Here is a 24,832-nt window from a genome sequence, read left to right as displayed (position 1 = left end):
TTATTTTTTGTGGTATATTAATTTGGTATATTTTAAAATTTATACCAATTATTTTTAAAATATACCAAAATAGGATACAGAACTAATACTAAATTAAGGCGATCATAACCATTCGTATATTTTAAGAATTATACCACATATGTTTTAGTATATTGCAGTTTTTGTGGTATATGTATCTGGTATATTTTAATAATGTTTAGTATTATTATTGGTATATTAAGTTGGCATATTTTAAGAAATTTTGGTGTTATTCCTAAAATATACCGAATTATTAAACCTCAAAAATACTGAAATATACCAAAAGCTAATATATCTAAAGAATTCATAAATCTATGAAAGAAAATATTTGGCATATTAATATACTATTACATTTAAAATTTGTCATATACAAATATATTATATATTCTATATGGGGTCAGAGATGCCTCTCCTCATATACAATTCCTTACCCTAAGCTTATTTTAGTATTTTTCGCGAAGTATTTATTTGGTATATTTTAAGAATAATACCAAACATTCTTAAAATATACCAATATATTATACAGAATTAATACTAAAATACACCAAATATATAATTTCAATTATATTATATGGGTTTTGGTATATTTGCGACATTGGTATATTTTAGTATTTTTGCAGTATATTCATTTGGTATAATAATAATATAAGAAACGTTCTTTAAAAATAAAACAACAAAATATACCAAAGTAAATATTTGGTATTATATAATTTATCGATTTACTGTTACATTTAAAATATATCATATATATCTGCCTCCTTCTGCCAGTTACATGTAATTCATGAAGGTATAACGTTATATAATACCCTTCTACCCTATGGACACCGAGAATATAAATACAGGTGAAAAGCAAAGTAAAGCACGTAACTGACACAAAAGCAAAAAGCAAAAAAAAAAAATGGGTGAAATGTGTTTATTGGACGGGCGAGGGTTAAACGATAATTTATCTTTCTCTTTGGCATCTCAGCTAAGTTAATTGATAATCAGCAACTTGTTAGACAACTCTCGCTGTGTGTTGCACTTTTATTTAGCAGCACATAAATGACAAATTAAATAATGCGCATTTAATTAAAATGACACTCCAAATGGCAACAGACAGTAGACGCTAACTACACACACACATACACAGAATGGGAACAACCAATCTGACGACGTTAGACTTTGGGAAAAGATTTCATTTTATCTTGTTGAGCAGCGTGTTTGTGTTGCAATTTCTTATTCTTGCCATGATGCGAGCAAAACTAACAAAGCACGTGGATAATTTTAATTTTATGTACTTTCTGTTGCAGACACACACGAGCCAAACTTTTCAAAATTGTTTTGCCAACAAGCAGCAGCAGCAGCAGCAGGAGTAGCAAAAGCAGAAGCAGCAGTAGCTATAAATCTTAGCATACCGCAGGGCGCACAGCAACTTTTGTGGCGCTTACGCTCTACGTAGTTCAAGTCTCGTCGAATGCCACAATGTGGCTTGAGCAATTTGTGCAGCACCAACAACAACAACAACAACAACTACGAAAACAACAACTAGAACGAGAACGTTAACTGAAACTGCAACTGCAACTGAGAGCAACTGTATCAAGAGTGAGCGCACAAAGTACGTATACGAATGGAGGATTCCTCTCGTACATTAGTTTTACTTTTCCACATCACATGTGATGCTGGGGGTGTCATATTGAAAAAAAAATTGCTTTCAAATTGGGCCAAACCAAGCACAATAAAAAAAACATCACACACACACATACACGGCAGATCAAAATAAAGGGGGAGAAAACAGAATGGCAGAAAAAAAGAGTTGAAACAAAATGTCCGGCGGCAACTACAAAATTTTTGTTTCGAAATTAATTGCAGTGGTTGCAGATAGACCAAAAACCAAAAACCAAAAAATAAAAATAAAAGGCAAGCAATACACGAAAAAAAAATCAACAATAGCTTTTACCCAACGAAGTTTCGATACTCTTGCAAGAATATAAAATATTACGTATACGTATACGGATCATATCTTTAAACAATCTTTTAGGTAAAGTTATTTAAAACATAGCTTTATATATTTGTAATTTTCTCAAGGCAAATACGTTGCTCTGAAAAATTCAAGTATGAGTGGCAAGGATTTTGCATACTTTTGTCACTTTTTTCTCACAGTTATTCAGCAGATTTGACCAAACTAAAGCTGAATGCGAATGCGACTGCGACTGTGAATGCAAGTTGACAAGTTGACGACAGCTGGCATTTGACCGGACAGGTATTGTGGTATTCTGGTCGCAATGAAATGTGAATTCTCGTAGTTGGGCATTGTTCATGTCAAGGATCACAATACTTGAGAACATGAACTTTTTCAAGTCAAACAAAAAAATATAACAGAATCGAAAAACGAAAAATTACTCAAAAACATTATCTTTCAGTTTATAGAAAAACAAAAAAAATACTGTTCTTGTACAACTTCATTTAGGACTATCCAATATGTGTTGTTTTTGGTTTTCTTTTTGTGCCGCTGACTAAGAACCATTTAGTTTAAGTGGACTGTCCATTTCAACAGCAGTTGTTCCTTTGTTGTGTTGCTTTTATTTCTTTCAAGAGGAGGGCGAAGTACAGAACATTCACACATGCTGATAAATTCATACTTATACCGCGTGTATATTGCACAATTCTTTAATGTTATGTTATGTTTATTGATTTCGAGGAATGTTTAATGAATTGCAAATACGCACGCAAGCAGAACCCTATACAGTGCGTGTATGTGTGTGTGTATCTACTTAATATTCCTGCTACCCATATATATACATAAGTGTGGAAGGGTATTATAAATTTGTGCCTACAGGAAATGTAGCAAGCTTACTTACAATAATAACTACAAATATGTCTAGGTATATATTTCTTGAAAATTTAGTTGCCATCAGATAAAAACTGTGAAAGGCATTTAAAAAATAATATTGTATTCCAAAGATAGTAAAATAAACTAAAGGCTATATTTGTATAGTGATACACTATTACATTTAAAATATACCATGAAGTCAAAAATATACCGTATACTATATATACAAACTAATATACATATGTATATATATTCAACATTATTATTTGTGCACTATGGTTTTTTTGGTACTTTATGGTATATTTTAAATGTATTAGTATATAATTTTTCGCTATTTTTCTGCATATTAATGTGATATATTTTTAAGTTTAATACTGCATGGTATGTTTGGTATTCTATGGTATATTTTGAATGTAATAGTACATAGATATACCAAATAATGTATTCGGGTTTTAGTTGCCTTGGTTAACAATCTATAAAATTTGGATTGTAGCAGTATATTGATATACTAATTATAGCCCTCTGGACATTTTAGTATATTTTAGGTATATTTTGCAATATTTTTATCGAAAGTGGGTATCTCGCTGGCGAGCATACTCGATTGTAGCTTTCTTACTTATGTTAATATGCAATGAGAACGCTGTAAAAATACCAAGAATGAAAACATTACGTTTTTTTTTTCGTAATATTATTTTAACATTTTTATGCATTACAGATTTCTGGTGGCAGCAGTTTGATGTAAAATCTGTCTTTACCTGAATATTTATGCAATACTTAAACACTTGTAGACATTAATTCAGTTTAATTCATTTCATATTGAACTCCACTCAACTCGAATGCGAGTGGTTGAGTCATGGAGTGTTGGAATGGTGTGGAATGGAGTGGAGTGGAGTGGCATGTGGCGTGTCGAAATGTATCGGAGTTTGTTGAGGCCTCTCTTCATTTGACACTCCATGTTTATTTATCTTGTTAGCCACATACCCAGAGACACGCCTTCCTCCTCTTTTGCACCATATAAATTAATCAATTGCAGACATATACTGTGACATACATGCGTGTGGCAGAGTCGCCCGCAGACAAATATTTGCCACATCTGTATAAACTTTGGACAAAATGCCGAAATGTGCGCGAAGCAGAGAAGCGAGAGAGAGAGAGAGAGTGTGTGTGAGAGGGGGAAGGGGGAAGAAAGAGGGAGATAGAGGTACTCGTATGTTGTCCAGTTCAGGCAGCAAAACGAGTCACGATGGGCATCAAAGCTGCAGTTCAGCTGTCAATTGAAGTCGTTGCTGTCACCGTCGTGACAGAGAACATCACAAATATCCACACACACACACATACACCGACTGAACACACACTCTCACACACACACACACACAGACAGAGGCCCAACAGAACGAGAACACGCATGCTGTGGGCTGACTGATGTGCGCTGTTGACTGTTTGTTGTGTGCTCGTCTATAAATCATGTTAATTACGTTATAGCAAATAATTTGCCTGCATTTCCACACACCCGCACAGAGAGTGAGAGAAAGAGAGAGAGACTGACACACATATGTAGCCATGGTTCATACATAACATATTGTATACTAACATGAGGCTGCTGGCTCCTGCTGCTGTTCGTCATGTTTCTCGCTGTTCGTCGCTGTTCCCAGTCTCGGACAGTTGGCAGTTGGCTCACACACATCTGTAATGCATCACTTATTTGCTTGTTGTCATGTGCGGCTCTGCAATATTTGCGGTTGGTCTGAATTCAGCAAAACCAACTGTGCGTATACGCAACATCATTACAGCCCCAACGAACGTAACCTGTTCCGGTACTTGTTCCGTTACGTTAACATCCTTAGCCCACATACCATACTCGCATACTACATAGTACAACATCTGCGAGTGCTCACAAATATTAGCTTATAATCTATCTTTGGCAAAGTGCTCTCTTATTATATTGTATATTGTATACAAATAATAATCAACAAGTGACCAAGATTGTTTCCCATTCTAATTATTTGCCTATCAAGCTTTTAGTACTTTATTTAAATATGTGAAGAAACAGTTCAGGCCAATTTAATAAGAGGAAACAAGTAAGAAAGCTACCGTCGATGAAAGCGAAACAGTGCAGTTCATTGGTTCGGGTGAATTCTGTTAGAGAACTGACGTTTATTTCTATAAATCCTAATTCTTATATAGCTAACAAATTTTCTTTTTTGAATATTTATAATATGCAACTCATGAACATTTAATATCCTTAAATGCATTTCAAGTAGTTCAAAATATCTTGTCACAGCGCATTATGTGTGAGATACATTTTTAGGATCTTTTCTTGTTTGTTCTATATTTTTATGAGATATGTATGTGTACACTATTGTCTTCATGTTCATGTTTAAACAGCAGTATTATGCTTTCAATATACAAAATTAATACTAAAAGATACCGAAGGCTATAATTAGTATATAGATATACTTTACCCTCAAGTTATATCAGTAATTTTATATTATTACTTAAATACATATAAAAAGAAATAAAAAATAATTATATATAATGTGCACATAAAAAGCAGCTGCACTTTTACACAGACACACAATTTTATTCCACTTAATATTCACACTTGATTGAACAAAAAGAATTCATGACGCGTTACTCAACATTTAGTTTGAAGTGAAATTTTAAACACTCTTACTTCTACTTGCAACATGTTAGTCTGCATTAGAAGAACTTACAATCGCTGTGAGCAAATTGTCAGCTCGACATTCTATTTGCGTTCATTCAACCTGCCACCTCGCAGTCTCTCGTTTGCCACCAGGGAAGCGATGGGAAGGAAAGGCGATTGCAGACTGGCCTCAGCCTGCTCTGGTACTCCCAGCTAGCATGACAATAGCCTGTGGCAGGCCCTGTGGGAGTCAGAGAGTCAGGGAGTCAGCGAGTCGACTAGTCGACTAGTCGAGTGAAGAGTGAAGAGTGCTGTGGGATCGTAAGTACTGGTGTGCAGTAAGTATGGACAATGTTGTGCCCTGGTTTAATTGAGTTTGCCACAAGCAAATAGCCCGACTGACAGTTGAAGTTGCAACTTTAAGCACTTGCTCACAACAGAGTGCCACTGAACAGCAGCAGCAGCAGCGACAACACCGGGCACTTGGCCAGCTGCTTGTGGCGCATTTGAAAATGGCTTCTGATGTCGGGTGTTAGATGCTCTGTTGTGGCAATGTGGTATATTTTACATTCTATGGTATATTTTGAATGTTGTAGATACGACAGATACGGTCATAGGTATATTTTAGTATTTTGCAGTATATTAATGTAGGAATAATTTTGTATGTAATAGTATATCACATTTCCAAATATAGCCTTTAGTCTATATTAGAATTTTTTGTTGTTGTTTTTGAATATAGTAAAATATCGATACAATAAATATAGTCTTCATCGAATTTTAGTATTTTTCAGTATATTTTTGTGGTATATTGTTTGAATTATTTTTGAACTCTATGGCATATTGTGAATGTAATAATATGTTACTATACCACATATATCCTTTGGTCTATTTTAGTATTTTTCAGTACATTAAAGAAGAAATACTTTTGTACTCTATGGTATATTTTGGTGTAGTATATCAATACACCAAATTCAGTCTTCGGTATATTTTAGTATTTTTCAGTATATTAATTTGTACATGTTGTGCACTCTATGGTATATTTTAAATGCTGTAGTATATCGATAAACCAAATATAGTCTTCGGAATATTTTTGTATTTTTCAGTATATGATTGTGAGTATATTATGTACTCTATGGTATATTTGGAATGTAGTAGTATATTAATATACCACATACACATCTATTAGTATTTTTCAGTATATTGAATGTGGTATGTTTTAATGTTTAAAACGTATAGTGGGTGTTTCACAGTCGAGTGTGATCGACTTGTTTTTAGTTCGAACAGACAAGTGGCCATCATAAAGCAGGCCGCACAAAATGGCCGTATGTCGAGATTTCAACACTTGAAAAAAAGTGTCTCGCAAGACAATAGAGGCGATAGGGCCCATCATCATTTGGGACAGCACACTTCCACTTATTTGTTGTCCTACATATTTAACCATGTGTTCCACATACACACACCCTAACACACACACCCAAGCACACACACACATATCGTGGTTTGTCTGACTTTGAGCAGTATATGAAGTAGCTGCTGTTTGTCGCTGGCTATCGTTTAATGCACTGGAAAAATGATTTGACTGGGCCAGTTCCGTTGCCCAATTTGCGGTCGAGTTTCTTTACAGCAAACTTTGAATGCCGGACCCCACTTGTGTTATAGTAGTAGTAGTAGTTATAGGAAAACGCTCGAAGCGGTTCTCATTCCAAATCTGTCTTTAACTCCAGCGCTGACCTTGTCGCTTTTGTTGTACTGAGAGTGCTTTGTGTGTGCTTCAAATTTATGATTTGAAATGTGACTTTGAAAAGCGAATCTGGCGAAACATCTTTTGCGTTTTGCCCATTGCCGTTTGTCGTTGTCGTTGCCGTTGCCATTGCCATTGCCGTTTGCCTTTTACTTTGCTGCTGTCTTTCAGTTTCATCTTTGCGTTTGCCTTCGTTTCGCTTGACATTTCACTTTTTGCCATTTTCACAATATATTTTCTCTCTATGGCATTTGTTGTTGCCCTTTTGCTGACAAACATATTCCCCCTTTTCTTTTCTTTATTTTATTTTTCTCCTTTTTTTTTGCTCTCTTTCTTAACTTGTGGTTTGCATGTGAAGCCAAAAGGATATGCTGATGATACTGCTGTGCTGTGTGTTGTTTGTCATGCATGCAAGAGAAGATGTTCAGATACTGGCACATTGAATTATCAGTGCGAACCTCAAAGGCATGCTCCATAAGCTTCATGCGCTCGCTGCATAAGTTTTCACTATGGCAAACGCTCGAAAAGCATTTCAAGAATCCAAAAATTCATTAATGTAAAGGTTCAAATAATATACACAACTTTAAACAGGCATATTGAATTATAATTTAAGCAGTGCTAATTTAAGTGCACTTGGCTAAAATATTTAAAACAAATTTATGAACATGGCAAAAATATTTGTAAAATAAATGAAACGTAGAATAATATTTTATTATTCGAAAATAATTTAACTACTATTACGAAACTTATTCTTTAAAGATAAGTGGCTTAAATATATATAGATTTATATAGTACTACATTATAAATAATCCATAGATTGCAAGTAAACCCCATAGAAAGAAGTCTTTTTATAAGCAACATACATTTGTCAATTAAAATAAACTCAATATGATAATAATAATCTAGGAAAAGCAGAAATTTTTCAAATGAAATATATTTATAAGGTTACATACAGTAGAGCTAATATTTGTGTGCCACAAATCTGAAAAGACTCTACTTGATAATAAACTAATCCAGCAAATTAGCAAAATTCCTGAAAATTAAAAGGGAATCATTTCAGTGATTTAGAAGAATCTGTTTATAAGCCACATTCGTAGAACTAATGATTCTTTAAATAAAATAGACCCAATTTAATGATAACAAGTTAAATCTTCATCAACAGAAAGCTAAAAAATGTAAAATGAAATCTATTTATAAGGATACATGTAGTTGAGCTAATAATTGTCTGCCACAAGTCTGAATAATTGGCTGACTTATTGCGGATCAACTGCTTCAAATGGGTCAACTTAGCATTTGATACTGCAGTAGCATAATTGAATTCGTGATTGCTGCTCTCTCTCTCTCTTTCTATATATCTCTTTCTCTCTCTGTCTATATAGAGCATGCTTCAGTTCGGTTTGCCTTTTGCTATGGAAATTCCTTTCATGTTTTTAATTATTTTCTTATGCCTCACTTAAGTATCTTTTGCCTACTTGCCCTTCGCCATATTTCCTGTACGCTCTCTCTCTCTCTCTCTCTCTCTCTCTGTCGCTCGCTCTCGACGCACTTTCGAGTGCTTTGTAATTTTTGCGGTTTTTAAGCCTTTGTGGGTAGACTTCCATACTCCGTCGAATTGTTGCCGCCCCTCTTTGGCACTTGAACCCTGTATCAATAATGTGGATTTCGGGGGCTGTCAGTTGCCGGCTGTTGTCCTTTTGTTGTTGCTGTTGCATTGTTGCCGTTGTAAAGATTTAATCTTTAGCTGCTGTGGATAATTGCGGACTTAAGCATGCGCATAAAAGTCATTACGTTGACTGCCGCAAAACGAGCAATTTAGATTTATTCTAATTAGTGGCCCCAGCAACAACAGCAACAACATCAACAACAACAAGAACGATAACAACAACAAATGCTTCGACATCAGCATCGGCAACAACAATTCAAATGCTAATCAAAGCATTTTTGGGGGTACAAACGGAAGCGTGTCTTGAAAAATGTCGCGTCTTAAGCGATGAAGTTGCCTGGAAAATCTCATTGAAATCAACAGCAGCTGTTCGCATTTTCTTAGCTTTTTTTTCTTCTTCCTTTTTTTTCGCCTTCCCTTTGTAAATTGTTGCTGGGCATATTGCGCATACGTTCCGTAGGCTGAGCTGATAATTTAAAATAATTTGCAAGCATTTCGATAGGAAATGATATCTCATTGCCCGCAATTACAATATTAAATATTTAAGAACGGTAATTTGTAAAATTTGCTTCGCCAAAAAATTAGAAAATGTTTTGCTACCTTTTTGAAGACTTAAAGATGTCACTAAATGTCTTTTATTTGCTCTCTCTTGTTGTCTATTTAATGCAAAATTTGGTATATCGATATATTAAATAAAACATTCGGTATATTCTTGTATTTTCCAGTAAATGAGTAATAATTTAGTATATTTAAGGAGTATTACTACTGGTTGGTGTAATTTCAATGTAAAATAATTTCGGTATACCATATATAGATTTTGGTATATTTTAGTACATTTATTTTTTCTTTTTTCTTAGAATCTCTAACTCTGCTCTTTTCTAATTTTAGAGTCCACTCTTGATACATTTGATAAAGCAAATGTTACGATTTGTCTCAAGGAAATGCGCGACAAGCTCGAGTTTTTGCATAATAATAATGGGAAATATGCTGGGCATAATGTATTCATATTGTGCGTATATATCACTCACAATCTTGAGCTTGAAATATGCCTTTGAATTAGTTGAACATGGCAATATTTCGCGCAAGTTTTGTTTTGTTTTGTTTTAAAGTCGTTGCGTTAAATGGGCACTGAAACAATCAGTTATGTGTGCCTTATCTGAGCTTAACTGACTTCGTCACACTCAAGCTCGTACCTTTCTTTTTCTCTTTTTTTGTTGTATATTGACTTGATGCTTTAGCTAATGATTTCGCCCTGCAGTGGGGCAGCCACGCTGCGTATACGCAATACGCAGTCACTTTGTTTCAATATGCATGCCACGCCCTGGCTTTTGCCAACGCCCACACATGCTGTGTGTGAGTCGGAGGGGGCGGGCCCAAAGTCACTTAACCAAATAAATTTTCAACCAAAAAAAAAAAAAACGAAGGAGGATAACAAAAAAGACATGAGAGAGAGAGAGAGATAGAGAGAGGAAAAGCCAGATGGAGAGGCAGGGAAAAGAGAGTGTTGTTTGCTGCTGTTGCTCAAGTATTTATTTTGCCTGAGTGCGCTACAGTTTTTAAGTTTGTTTGCGCTGTGTTTGCAGGGCAACTCAAGGCACAACTTGCAAATATTCATTACAAACACACACTCACACACATGCTCGGTAAGTTGAGCTGCCTCACTCACACAGAGAAACACGTCGAACGCTATGGCACAGAAGCAAACTTAATGTGATTAAAATTGTATGGCTGTTGGTGGCTGCTTTTCCTTTGGCTGCTGCTGTTCTTGCTGCTTCTGCTTCTGCTTCTGTTTCTTGTTTCGTTGTGCACTTTCACCTATGGCAAGCCCAGAAGAGACGCCAGCGCGAATAACAGCGGCAGCTTGCAATAAAACCAAAGTGTGGCAACGCTCTGTAGTGAGCTTGAGCCTGGTGTGGCAGCCACATCTTAAAGTAGCAAATTTATTTGGCATTTCTTGATTTTATGTTGCGTTTATTTTGCGATTGCGCATACGCCACATTGGCCCAGCAAACCGGCAACCGACAACCGGCAACCGTCTACGGCAGCGGCAACAGCAACAGCAACAGCAACAGCAACGACAACGGCATTGTTAAAGCGCCGCTTAATGGATGCTTAAATAAAATTTTAAAGCATTTGAAATTTAGTGTCGAGTTTTAGTGTTTGTCATTAGTGTTTTGGCAGGCGTTAAATATTTAATGGTCGCTGCGGACAGAGCAACGACATAGACGGCGAGAGTATGGAGCACAAACCAGAGGCAGAGGCAGAAGCTGATGTAGAAGCAACAGCAAAACGTAAATGCCGCTTGAAGCGTTGCAAATTTGCAACAAAGTGTTTGTGTTGTGGATAATTAATATGGCCAAAAAGGCAGAAGGGGCATCAGAGCTATGTTAGTTGAGGCTCTTGGCAAATTGACAGAAGGTTTACGACGACCAGTTCTGCGAATTGTCCACAGCAAAAGTTACACAGCGTACAACATTCATCAAGAATTATACCACTAGACGAACAGTTCGTGTATAACTTCAAGTCGATTAAGTTTGCAAGTGTTATTTGCCACTGATTTGCACGAACAGTCAAAGTAAAGTTCAACTTTCCGCACAATATGTAAAAGTCAACTTTAACTTCTCATCTCGAGCGTCTTCTACATTCCCGATCCATTTTCATTGAATGTCAGATAAAAGCGACATCAAACTCACGCTAAAACTAGAACTAAAAATACTGCAAAGAAAGATTTATTCAAGTGTACTCGACTGTGAGATACCCGCTTCCCATTTTCAATAAAAGCAAAATAGTGCGGTATTAAACTTAAAATATACCAATATACTAAAAAATACTAAAATATATCAAAACGTATATTTAGTATATCGATATACTTTTACACTAAACATGTACCACAGAGTACGTAATATACCAGATAAGTACATCGATATACTATTACATTAAAAATATACCATAGAGTATAAAATATACCCGATTGTCAACCAAATCAATTAAAACGAATACACACTACCCATTTAAAAAAAAAAGCAAAACGGGGGATATTCTCCTTACAATAAAATATCAATTTTATATACTGAAAAATACTAAAAATATACCAAAATATATATTTAGCATTTCGATATACTATTACATTAAAAATATACTACATAGAGTACAAAAATCGGCAGTTTGCTATATTTGGTATATCGATATACTGTTTCATTACAAATATACCATAGAGTGAAAGTATTCTAGATTGTCAACCAAAGCAATTAAAACCGACATTTGCCGCCTATTTGTAATAAAAGCAAAACAATAAATTATACCCACTTAATATACTGAAAAGATACTGAAATTTATATATAGTATATTTATACTATTACATTACAAATATAGTACATAGAGTACCAAAACAACTAAAACCCGACAGCACAGAAACGGATAGTCGAATTGGACTTGACTATATCATCTCGGCTGTTTGGGCTGACCAAGAATAAATATACTTTATATAATACCCTGCTACGCTATGGCTTAAATAGAGATTTACCTGAAAATATTATGTATAGTATATAATATTGTAAATATAATTTAAGAAAAGAAATTGCGCAACTTCGACTTCATTTCGGCCATAAACTAAAATTCCAAGTGGTTGCCTGTGTGTGTAAGAATATGCAGACGAGGCTAATCTATAACTCTTAAGCTGCTCTGTGCTTACGTGGCACACACATACACTTGGGATATGCATATTGAAAGCAACACTGGGCAGAGCACACTCAATTGGCACAACAACAATGCAGATGCAGATGTGGATGTGGATGTAGAGGAAGGAAGAGGATGTGATGAGAAAACGTAGCCAAAAAAATCGAAAAACCAGAAGCGAAAACCAGATGCAGATGTAGATGTGCAGCAAGCAGGCTATTAAATACACGAGGGAAACTACTTTTAACCCAAATCTGCGGGCATAAAAGACATCGTGAGAGGCCAGGCCAAAGAACGAAGAGGCAGGCAGTGAGGCAGTGAGGCATTCCACATATGAGCACAAATAATGCAACGATGGCGGCTCTATGATGGTCACGTGGAGCACTGCCAAAGAGCCGGCAAAGAAGTGGCAAATGGCAACAGCGAGAAATGCAACTGAAATCGACAAGACGAAGAGGGAAAGGGAGAGCGAGAGCGAGAACGAGAGGAGGAGAAGGAGGCACAAACAAAGAGATAGCGACACTTGTCTGACAGGAGCAGCAGCGGCAAAAGCAGCCTGGCAGGCGTCATCCGGCTACAGCTTCCCTCTTTTTCTCTCTCTCTCTCTCTCTCTCTCTCTCTCTAAGCGCGCTAACATACGCACATACAATGCGATAGAGCAGAGGGTGTGGAGAGGGGGGGCACTTTGGCAACGCGCCTCGTGCCGCAACAGATTCAGATTCAGTTTCAGATGCAGATGCAGATTCACATGCTGCAAGCGTGATTAAGCTGCAATTTTTATACAATATTTACACACAGTTGGTTTCGTCGAGGGGGCGGGGCAGATCGGGGGCTGTCCGGGCCATACTATATAATGACATTCATGCACAGTTGCAAATGCCGACGCCGCCAACAAGCGTCGCCGTCGCCGTCGTCGTCGCCTTGGCGGCTGCCATATAATACAGATATTACAATATGCGGATTATTAGGCATTATGCATGTGTGTTTCCTCTTTTACTCCCCCACTGGCTTGCTCACTCTCTCTCTCTCTCTCGCACACTTTCTACCTCACTCTCTTTCTGTTATTGTGCTAACAATTTCTATTCATAAAAGTGTGTGTGGCATGCAAATTTATTGTGTACTTTGCCGCCAAGCTGCGGCATTTTCATTTTGGCTTTGCCTCTGATTCTCATTCTGATTCTGATTCTGCTTTTGCTTGCAGCTAAAGCGAGTTTTTGATTGGGATTTGCATTTGCCATTGGCATGTTGTCTGTGTCTGTGTCTGTGTGCGGGAGACGAGAGAGAGAGAGAAAATATGTTGAACGGTATTGGGATTTGGGTGCCAAGGTTTCTGGGTTGAGTGTCCAACCAACGTGTTCCCGCACTCTGTGGGCGTCTGCTTGTCATTAGCATCGCATTTGTTGTGCCATCGCACGGCACAATGAAGCAACATTATCAGCCAGCTGGATTTTCGATATGATGTCAGGCATGGGAGGAACACACTCTGCTTATTCAAATTGTTTGAAAATCTCTCCTTCTCTCTCTCTCTCTCTGTGTCAGGCTCAATGCTCGACTAGAGCTTACAGCTCTCGCACTTATGATTAAATTTATAGCACACATAAGCATCAAATAATTCACTCTATATCGCTTCTCAGAAAAATTCCACTAATTCTCCAAGCATTAACAGCGTTGTTATACGAAATATAAATTCAAATTTATTAGCACCGCTTTCAAGATGCATTTTTAAGTTTTTTATTTAGCGCACTTTGATCATAAATTGAACTTCAATTTGCTCTATACTTACAAATATCCAGAATAACAACAACAGAAAATTTCAATAGAATTTATTTAACAAAAATAAAAAGTAAATTGTAAAATTACTAAATATAATCAAGTTAAGTCTCTCATTTGAATCAGCACAATAATAACTTTGAGTTTAGAAAAATAAAACACCAAAAAAGACGATTTAATTATATTTAATTTTAACTATACAAATATAAAATTAATTTCTTTTTCTTTTAAATTAAATTTAACAAATATCTAAAAATTATTTGAAAAATAATATAATGATTTTATTTAAAAAAGTAAACTTAATTTACATTTTGTTTACTTTAATTTAATTAATAAAAAAAATATAAAAATATAAAAATACAAATTAATATATATGTTTATCTATATTAAACTTTTATTATAGAAATCAAACTTTATTTATATATTATTCAAATTAATTTGATTAAAAAATTCCAATTATATTGTGTTTATATACATAAAAAATACATATATATTTTGATTTTCTCTTATTTTTTATTACAAAATACATACCTGTTTTTTTTTAATTTTTTTAAATTAAATTTAACAAACTTCACAGTCATTTTATTTAAATGCATTTTATCAATTAAAACTAATTATTTAAAAAAATGAAATAAAAATACATTTTCAATTATGTTTAACTTTTATTATACAAATTTAAACTTTATATATTTTTTTAATTTAATTGTACAATAAACATTAGTTATTACAAAAAAATATATTTTTATTTATATTCAATATTAATTATTAGTGTAATAAGTTAGGGTTAAATTGTTTTTTTTTTTATACCCGCTACCCATAGGGTAAAAGGGTATTATAACTTTGTGCCGGCAAGAAATGTATGTAACAGGTAGAAGGAGGCATCTCCGACCTTATAAAGTATATATATTCTTGATCAGCATCAATAGTCAAGACGATCTAGCCATGTCCGTCTGTGTGTCTGTCCGTCTGTCCGTGTGAAACACTGGATCTCAGAGACTATATGAGATGGAGCTATATTTTTTTTTTTTCGACAGCATTTGTTATGTTTGCACGCAGATCAAGTTTGTTTTAAATTTTTGCCACTCCCACTTCCGCCTTCGCAAATGAAAAAGTCGAATAACAAGCGTAACTTTAGAGCTAGAGCTTCGAGCTTTTGATAGGTACAATAATATTTATAGTAACTGTGAATCCTGAAAATTTGGTTGCGATCAGATAAAAATTGTGGAAGTTATTTAAGAAATACTTTTGCATGGGCAAAAACGCCTACTTACTAGGGGTTTTAGTTTTATGCCGCCTGTGGTACATTTTGAATGTGGTACTATATCGGTTTAATAAAAAATACCATTTGGTATATTTTTAGTATTTTTGTAATTTTGGTATTTTTTAAAAAAATACCACAATATATCTCACAGTCGAGCACACTCGACTGTAACTTTCTTACTTGTTTTAAACTAGATTTCCAATGTATAATAATTATTTAAAAAATAAAATTTGTTTTATATATATTTAGTTTTTTTTTTTAATTTAAACTTCATTCATCTATTATAATTTAAAAAAATTATGAAAGCCTAACTTATATTTAATAATTGAATGCCACAAAAAATGGTCCCTAATTTAAATTGTTAGTCAACTGTAAATAAATAGAATCAATGAATTATTTTTTATTCACTTTAAAGCTATAGTCAAGCAGACTTTTCAAATGGCCATTTGAGAACTGGGTATAATAGGCTCATAGGATTTAGTAGTATATATGTATATATTGAAAGAGAAAAGTAGGCAACATTTTTAAATGCTTTGCACTAAGCTCTTTTGTGGCCCGTTAATGTTCATTATATGTCTGCACAACACACACACACGCACATTGAGACTGACAGAAACACACACACACACACAATTGGTTGGTGCTACTTATTTATTTATTTTGCCACTTAAGACCTTAAGTGCCAACAAATAAATTACAATTACACCCCACAAACAAAAAAATATAAAAAACCGTAAAAAAGTAAATAAAATTGCAACAACAAGAGTTCAAATGATAGAGAAATGTCCTCAAAAATGATATCATTATACTCGTAGTATAAATGAAAAGTGGCAGACAAATAAAAGAGCCAAAGTGTTGTTATTAATTAAGTGGCATTAACTGACGCCGCCCCATTGAGAGCTGAAACTGACCATAACCCATAACCCATAACCCGAAACCCGACACCAGAAACCAATCACAAATAATGCACAAACAGCAAATAAAAGCGACAAAAGACAAATACACAAAAAAATAAAAAAAAGGAAAAACATCGAATACAATACTACAATTAAAGCAGCAACAATTGCAATTGCATTTCCAATTTCAATGACATTTTATTAGATTTAATTGACAATTCTTTTTTTTTTTTTTTTTTTTTTTTGTTGGCATTGTTTTTAGCCCGAAAGGCAAAAGGCAGCAGCATCGATGTTGCAGCTACTGTTTCAGTTAGTTAGTGAAAATATTTGTCGCTCTCACTCTCTCTATCATTCTCTCTGTGTCGTCTCTTTCACTCGCCCGCAAGTGGAAAACCGCAGAACCGACATAAAAATATTTTCATACCACAAATTTGATTTTAATTTGAAATTGGCATGGCAACACGCGTTTGAAATTGAACACTTGACAATATTCAATGTAATTTGGCTAAAGGGCAAATTTCCCTTTTCGGCTTTCACCATTTTCGTCATGCGTGACAGGCTTTCCATGCTTTGAACTTTCACTAACGACTGAGATTCTTCCTCAAATAGAAGCTAAAAATAATCTAAGACGCACAGCTTGAAACCTGTTTATAAAGCAGTTTATCAATTTATGGACAAGCGACAAAAACACAAAAAAAAAAACACACAAAAAAAAACGTAGACTGAAATAGATCAGATTTGATTGTAAATATTCTACAGAAAAATACGGGTTCATTAAACATGAAGTGTTAAATGATACAGCTTATATTAAATTAGCTAAAATTAATATGTCAAATCTGCATCATTATTGATCTCGTTTGATAGAAAAATTATTGTTGGAAATTTATAAGCGACAAAAAAATAAATTAAGAAATTATGAATGATAGATTTATCGTACACCATTAACTGCAAAATATGTTTTAAGTAAGTTAACAACAACTTATATATGATATACATACATAACTCATATTCAATTAGTTGTGCATACATTTTAATAGCTAATGTCAAGTCAAGTTATAAGTAATCGACCAAATAATAAGTAAGAAAGCTACAGTCGAGTGTGATCGACTGGAATACACTCGCTACCTATTTTTAATGATACCAATGTAGTGCCGTGTTTTTTCTAAAAATTTACTAAATTAATATGCCGCAAAAATAATAAAAACTATACCAAAGATTATGGTAGATTGTAAAAATATGCCTTAAGTAATGAATATGGAATAGCTATTGAGTTGGACTCTTTGAAAATGTTATAATGAAGCTACTTACTATATATCACTTTCGATGTAATATCACATTTTCACCATAATTTTGCGCTTTTTGAAAGCGAAACTATTATATGAAGCAACAAATAAAAATAAATAAATTAGGAATCTCATATTTATTTTAAATGTTCAACTGATTCTTCTTAAATTTTTCATATAACAACAATTAGGTTGACTCTGTGCGAATCTTATTATGATACAATTTATTATATGTAATCTTAATAGGAAATTTGCATTATTATTATGCGCTTTTTGATAGCGAAACTAATTTAAATGTCGCTCTGGCAATTTGCAAAATTTTGGTATAATGAAGGCAGAGCTAACTACCGTTACCAAAGGGCATCAATCTATATACAATTCCAACACAATTAGCACATGTCATCTATGTCTGTATGTGTGTCTATATGTAGGTGCGTGTGTGTGTTTTGTTATTCATAAAGCAATTGTATAGGAAGTAGTAACTGAGACACTGGCGACAAAACAATGGGCAAACATTTGTAATACGAGATATGCGAGGAAGAGAGAGAGAGAGAGAGAGAGAGAGAGAGAGATAGAGAGAGAGGGGAGAGAGAGAAGACTCGTAAATAAAACAAAGCAATTGCATTGGCAGCAAATTAGCCAACAATAACAGCAATAACAGAAACAACAGCTGACAAATGCAGTCACAGAGTCAGCTTCCACCTAAGTGATTTAGCAGCCAATGGCAAAGCAGAGCCTGCATTAGGGCCAAAGCATAGTCAAATGCAGAGAAAGAGAATCGCACACACACACACACAAACACGTAGACTCAACCGCAATCACAATCAGAGATAGCAGAAGTGTGTGTGAGTGTGTGTGTGTGTATTTGTATTTTAGCAGCTGAAACACATCGAATAATTTCAAATCCACATAGACATATTGATACGATCGTCTAACTAAGTGTGAGACGCTTTATGCCTGATTACTTGCGTATGTATGCATGTGTGTGTGTATGTGTGTGCCACATTCATTATACAGGAAGCCGCTTGACTCCCTCTCCCTCTCTCTCCTCTCTCTCTCTCTCTCCCTCTCTGTCTGTCTGCATGGATGCGTAGCAGGCCATTGTCGGAATTGTCGAGTGCTGGATGCTGCCGGCAGACGAGTTGGCAGCCCGCAACTGTTATTAAACATTAATTTATGCATTACTAGAGCGCTTAAATTAATCAGTAAATTGCATGCTGCACACACACACACACACATGTATGTGCACTCAATTACATTTCTACACACACACACACACACACACATACACAGATTCAAACAGAGACAATACTCAATGCTGGTTGGTTGGTGGCTTAAAACAAATTAAATGGCCACAAAAGCTGTTTGCTATTTGACAGTCGCATCGTTGATATTGCATTTTTGTTTAAACATTAATGAGCATTATTTAAATGCAACAAGCACGCATTTCATTTGCGATTGCATTGCTAAGCGAATCAATGGCATCACTTAAAGTTAATACGCTTTCCGCTTTACACACACAATTCACAATTCATCGAAAAATAGTGCAATCTCAATAAGCCAGACATTTAATGTGAAATCATTTTCATCATGCGCCACACAATTCTTAACGTCAATCTAATTGCAACGCTTTTCTTTCTCTTTTCTCTCTCTCTCTCTCTCTCATTGCAGACACTTGAGTAGATCATCGTGAAGGCAGCGTACAAATTGTATTCTCGCTTTAGGTAAGTGAATGCCACTCGGCATAAAATACAATTTTACAAGTACGCAATTTATAAATGCAATAAAAAAAAACAATAATAAGTAAGAAAGATAGTGACGACTGTGAGACACCTGTTACTGATTTCAAATAAATACCGTATTTTAGTATATTATAAATACATCACCTTCTTAAAATATACCAAAAATGGCAGTCGATATATTTTTATGAGAATAAACAAACTACACAATCTTAAAATATACCAAATTAATATACCGATAACATACCAAAATATTTCGAAAACTATATTTAGTACATCTACAGTCTAAAGTGCTCAACAGAGAGATATTATACCTGCTACTCATTTACAATAAATAGTATTCTTTAGTATATTGTTGGTATTTACATTTGGTATATTTAAAGAATAATACCGCTCATTCTTAAAATATATCAAAAATAGCAGTCGCTATATTTTCGCGTTTTCTTTAGCAATAAACCATTGGCACATTCTTAAAATATACCTATTTTATATACTAAAAAATAAAATAGTATATTTTTATATTTAGTATATTTTTACATTTGGTGTATATGTAAGATAAAATACTAAAATATTCTGAAGGTTGTATTTTATATATTAATATAGTACCAGATTTGCAACCCAAACAAATAGGACTCGGCCATATATTTGCTGTAGGCCCAAATGTTTAATGACCTTCTAACTTAAGACAAGCGACTACAAAAATATATAGCATAAGAATCTGTTTCAATTTAATTTTCCTATGCCTGGCTCATGGATCACGGCTAATCGTATTTACTTTTTTTACTATGCAACCAGTTCATAAGGGCAATTTTGATTTTTAACTGTTAGGGAGCGAAAGAGACGGAGACGGAGACAGAAGCAGAGGCAGCATCTTCATTGTGCCGCGATTCCCTGTTTTAGTGGGTTGTGCTGTCAGTCTGCAAGTCAGTCTGTCCGTCAGTCAGTCAGTCAGTGAGCCACTCCGTCAGTTCGTGAGTGCTCGCTGCCTCCGCCTCAGCCACTGACTCAGCCTCATCTCGTCGTTTTGGCTCGACTGAATGATAAATGGCTGACATTGCGGTTGTAGGCAACATTAAGCGTTGTTGAAACGCCACAGATTGCAATTGTTGGCCCCACAACACCAACCACTTTGCACCCCTGCAGCACCGCTGCTCCAGCCCTGACTGATTTTTATGCCCTCCTCTTTGGCGCTCGTCAAAAGTTCTGCTGGCTGCTTTTTGTGCTGTGCTGTGCTGTGCTGTCCTGTGCTGCACCGAAGAGCTGCGATTCTCCCAACACACAGACAGCACAACTTGTAATTTGTAATACTCTGAATGCCAAGCAAGTTGTTGTAGTTGTCGCTGCTGCTACTGTTACTGGTTAACAGTTACTACTGGTAGCCAGGTCATGATTTTGAAATGAAATGCATTTGTGAGCTGATTTTTTTTTCTTTTTGTTGTTGCCCTGATTTAATGATATTTTATTGAAACGCCTCGCTGCACTTTGAATGAAGACCCACTTCAAGCAAATTTATTTCGCTCGCTCTTCTCTTCCTATATCCTAGCTGTCAATTCATAATCCAAAATCCCATTACAATATGCATCAAACTTTTTTTGGGAATACCACAAGTCAAACGTCCATTAACTCAAATTACATTCAGCTCTGCGACATCGAAATATTTGCATTAATAATTTGTAGAACAAACTTAAATACAAGTATGACATACATTTGATGTAGTGAAGGTACAGATTAAATTAAACTGATTTGCTTACGAAAATTGAATTATTTAGAATTTGCGAGCAATCTGTCAATCCAATTCTAAATCTAATTAAATCATTGCCACATCTAATTGAATTCAAAAATATATATGCATAGACGCTAAATGTTTTCCGATTATGTTATGTTATTTAATACATTTTTTTATTACACATATAATCCACAATTTGCACGCCATCAATTAATTTATTCATCTAATTAGGGTCAATTATATTATTATAAAAACGTAATAAGGGCAAGAAAAAAAAGAGTGAATAAAAAATATATGCAAAAAATTAAATTTGTTGCCACATTTTAAATGGCAACCATAATTCATAAATCGTGGCACTATCGAGGCTGTAGAATAAACACCAATTAATTATGACATCGATAACAAGAAAAAATACTATATAGGAATATAACATTAACGTCACAAAGAGTTAATGACAAGCAGATGCCCTATGTTTTTATTTTTATTAGTTAATCGTGTTGAATTTGAATTTTGCTTTATTTCAAAATTATTCTTCACACTTTTTTGTGTGTTTTGAATATTAATTAAACTGAAAACCAATAATCAAACTAAGTGCAAAAAAACAAAATTGGGTAATTGAATAAATAACATAAATGAATTTCAATATGCATTTTGATTAAATCATTTTGGTCAACACATTTTTGAAAGTTTTAGCAAACAATAAAATTGTCCTTTGTGGAGAGTATAATACTAGCAAAAAGGAAAATTGACGCATGCCTGTGGACATATACAAAAATAATACGTTCAATTTATGACAAATATGTTGATGCACATATAAATATGTATGTTAAACGCTTACTCAATAATGACAACAAAAATATTCCGATGACTTTTTAATTAAAAGCAACAGAATTTTGACAAAAGCGCCGAAAGCAATTGTAATCGACTCTTAATTGTTAATGGATTATCATTAGATTTTGGTCTTATCGCATTTCCATTATATTCAACATTAACAAAACAGACTGATGACTGAATTAAATACATCGGAAAATTAAATATTCACGAGCGAATGTTATGTTGTGGTTTCTCGCTTTGTGTTATGTGACAGTCGAGTTTGCTCACCACTTTATTTGAATAATCGTAAAACTGTGCGGCATTATCGCATAAATATACCAAATAGATATACTAAAAAATACTAAGATTCACCTAAATGTACATTTAGTATATTAATATACTACATTGTATAAAATATATAGTATTTTCAGAAATATACTGAAATATACCCAAATTTATATTTGGTATACTGATACTACATTAAAAATATGGTATATATCGTATTCGAAATTTGCTTTTACCAGATCAGTTATACTAGTATACCATACTTGTGCTATGCATGTTGTATTATCTGATGTATCGAAAAAATAATGAAATACATCCAAATGTATATTTGATAAACTGATGTATTCACACATTCAAAATATACTATAGCATTATTCCAGATTTTCAGAAGAAATACTGAAATGCACCCAAATGTATTTTTGGTATATTGATATACTACTACATTAAAAATATAGTATATCATTCAATACCAGCCATTCAACCAAAGCATTGAAATACTAACGGTAGCAGCTGTGTTTGATGTGCTCAAGAAAATACAGTACTCGTATACTTGATGGGCTCGTAAAAGCACAAATCAAATCATATGTTGGATTAAATTTTGCATTTGCACTTATCAATTCAGCTATATACCATACTTATGCTATGGTATGTTGACATATTGCACATACGTAACGTTGACAAGCAGAGAGCAGAGGGCAGAGCGCCTTCATCTTCCGTTGATTGGCAAACATGTTGACAACATGCCGCTGTCACAACCATTGGCAAAGACCAATGCCCAGTTATTAGCTGACTTTGGCTTTACTTTATCACCCCTCCAACCCCCTCCTCCCATTGTGCACGCCCTCCTTTATCTCTGTCCTCTCTCTCTCTCTCTCTCTCTCTGAGTGTAATTCAACTTTGGCATCACAAAAAAGCAAAACAAATGGCCATTTTATGGGCAGGCCATCAACCACAAACTATGCTGGCCCAAGCACAAACATAACCATTCATGTATGTACATATATATGTGTCCATGTGTGTGTGTCTGTGTGTGTGTGTTGGGTGACTGTTGGGCCCTTGCCATGTACTATTTGTAGACGCCGCCATCGTTTTGCTGTTTGCTGTTGGCAAAAGTTCTAATTTTTCAAACCACAAAATAAAAAACACATTTCTTATTACAAATCGAGCGACTGGTGTGCCAAAAAAAAAAAAATACTATGCTACAATTCTCTCACTACGTTTTCCCCACTCCCTCTCTCAACCCTTCCACCTTTTCTCAATTGTGATTGTTATGTGTGTGTAGCTGGGATTTATTCCGAGATTTAAAACATTGATCAGAGCCTCTGGAAAGGTTAAACATTAAATAAAATTTAATTAATTCAGCTGCCCTTTCGCATTAACTTTAAAACAAGCTTCAGAAATTATTAATATTAATAAAAATATGTTTAAGGGTAAGTTATTCTATATAATATTTACGAACTTTTCTACATTATTTCCTAATATCTAGAGCCTTAACAAAATCACTTTGACTTTTTGAGTATAAAGCCAACGATTTTGACAAGATTCCCTTCTTGCTCGTTATTTTCATTTTATGTTATATAATGTTGTTTTTTTTTTTCGTGCTTTCATTTCATAAGTGAAATGGGCGAACGAACTCAAACTCGAACTCGAACCAACTGACGCACTTATTTTGCGCTTTGAATCCAATCACGTACCAATTTTCCAAATTTAACCTTTTTGAGCCCGGCTCGGTTCGGCGGTTGGGCAGCAATTGGCAGCAATTGAACTTCGGCAACGAGCTTCAGCCTGCGGGATAAAGGGGGGCACCACACACACACACACAGGTTTTGAGGCCTGTGGTGTCTGTGGACTGTACTCAACTTTGCTCTGCGCTGCGCTGTGTTGCCAATAAAAACCATTTGCCAGAGTAAAATTTATATGGCCGCGTCAATAAAAAGGGGGGGAGAAAAAAGAAAAGATATGAAAGAGCGAGAATGACGGAAAGAAAGAGAATCGGCCAAATGATATTCGTGGTGTGTGTGTGTATGTGTGTAGCAAGGGTAAAGCGTTCTTTGAACCGTTTCAATTGACCAGCAGCCTCTTTTCCACCTCCAGCACCTGCGTCGCACTTGCCACAGCAATCAAGGACCCATCGATGGATGTGGCCAAAGAACTTCCTCTCTCTCTCTCTCTCTCTCACTTGGATCTGCAGTCGAATTCAGAACAATTTCTAGAGACTGCACTTTGTTGCCCGGCCTTTTATTTTTTCTGTGTTTTTTTTTTCGTATTAATTTCAAGAGCTGCGTTATTTGAGCGGCCGCACGAATTTGGCCTCAACATACCAGCTTTTCAGTTGTTGACCCGCCAGCCCCAAGTCCGGCTCTTGGTCTGTCCTCTGTCCTCTGTTGTCTGTCGACTGTCGACTGTCGGTTGTTGGCCCTCTTAGCCATGCTTGCGTTTGAGCCCTTTTCGCATCGTAAGTTGCCTTGTGCCCTGTCTGTTTTGCGCCGTTCAATGCCTGTAAGCGACA

The 24,832-nt window shown here is 35.0% G+C and overlaps 1 protein-coding gene across 3 annotated transcripts in view; it reads left to right on the top strand.

Annotated features, from left to right (window-relative positions):
- Positions 1 to 24,832, top strand: part of LOC117568057 (uncharacterized) — a 138,490-nt gene that overhangs the window by 30,592 nt on the left and 83,066 nt on the right. For 2 of the 3 annotated variants that reach the window (XM_034248452.2, XM_034248615.2), the window contains exons 2-3: positions 1,308 to 1,612; positions 19,432 to 19,484. The gene's annotated coding sequence lies outside the window, so the exon portion shown is untranslated. The remainder of the gene's footprint in view (positions 1 to 1,307; positions 1,613 to 19,431; positions 19,485 to 24,832) is intronic. The other variant, XM_034248535.2, reaches the window with a different exon arrangement.

Source organism: Drosophila albomicans, chromosome X (assembly GCF_009650485.2).
Source record: "Drosophila albomicans strain 15112-1751.03 chromosome X, ASM965048v2, whole genome shotgun sequence".
Lineage (NCBI taxonomy): Eukaryota > Metazoa > Arthropoda > Insecta > Diptera > Drosophilidae > Drosophila > Drosophila albomicans.
This window is presented reverse-complemented; position numbering and strand designations above follow the sequence as displayed.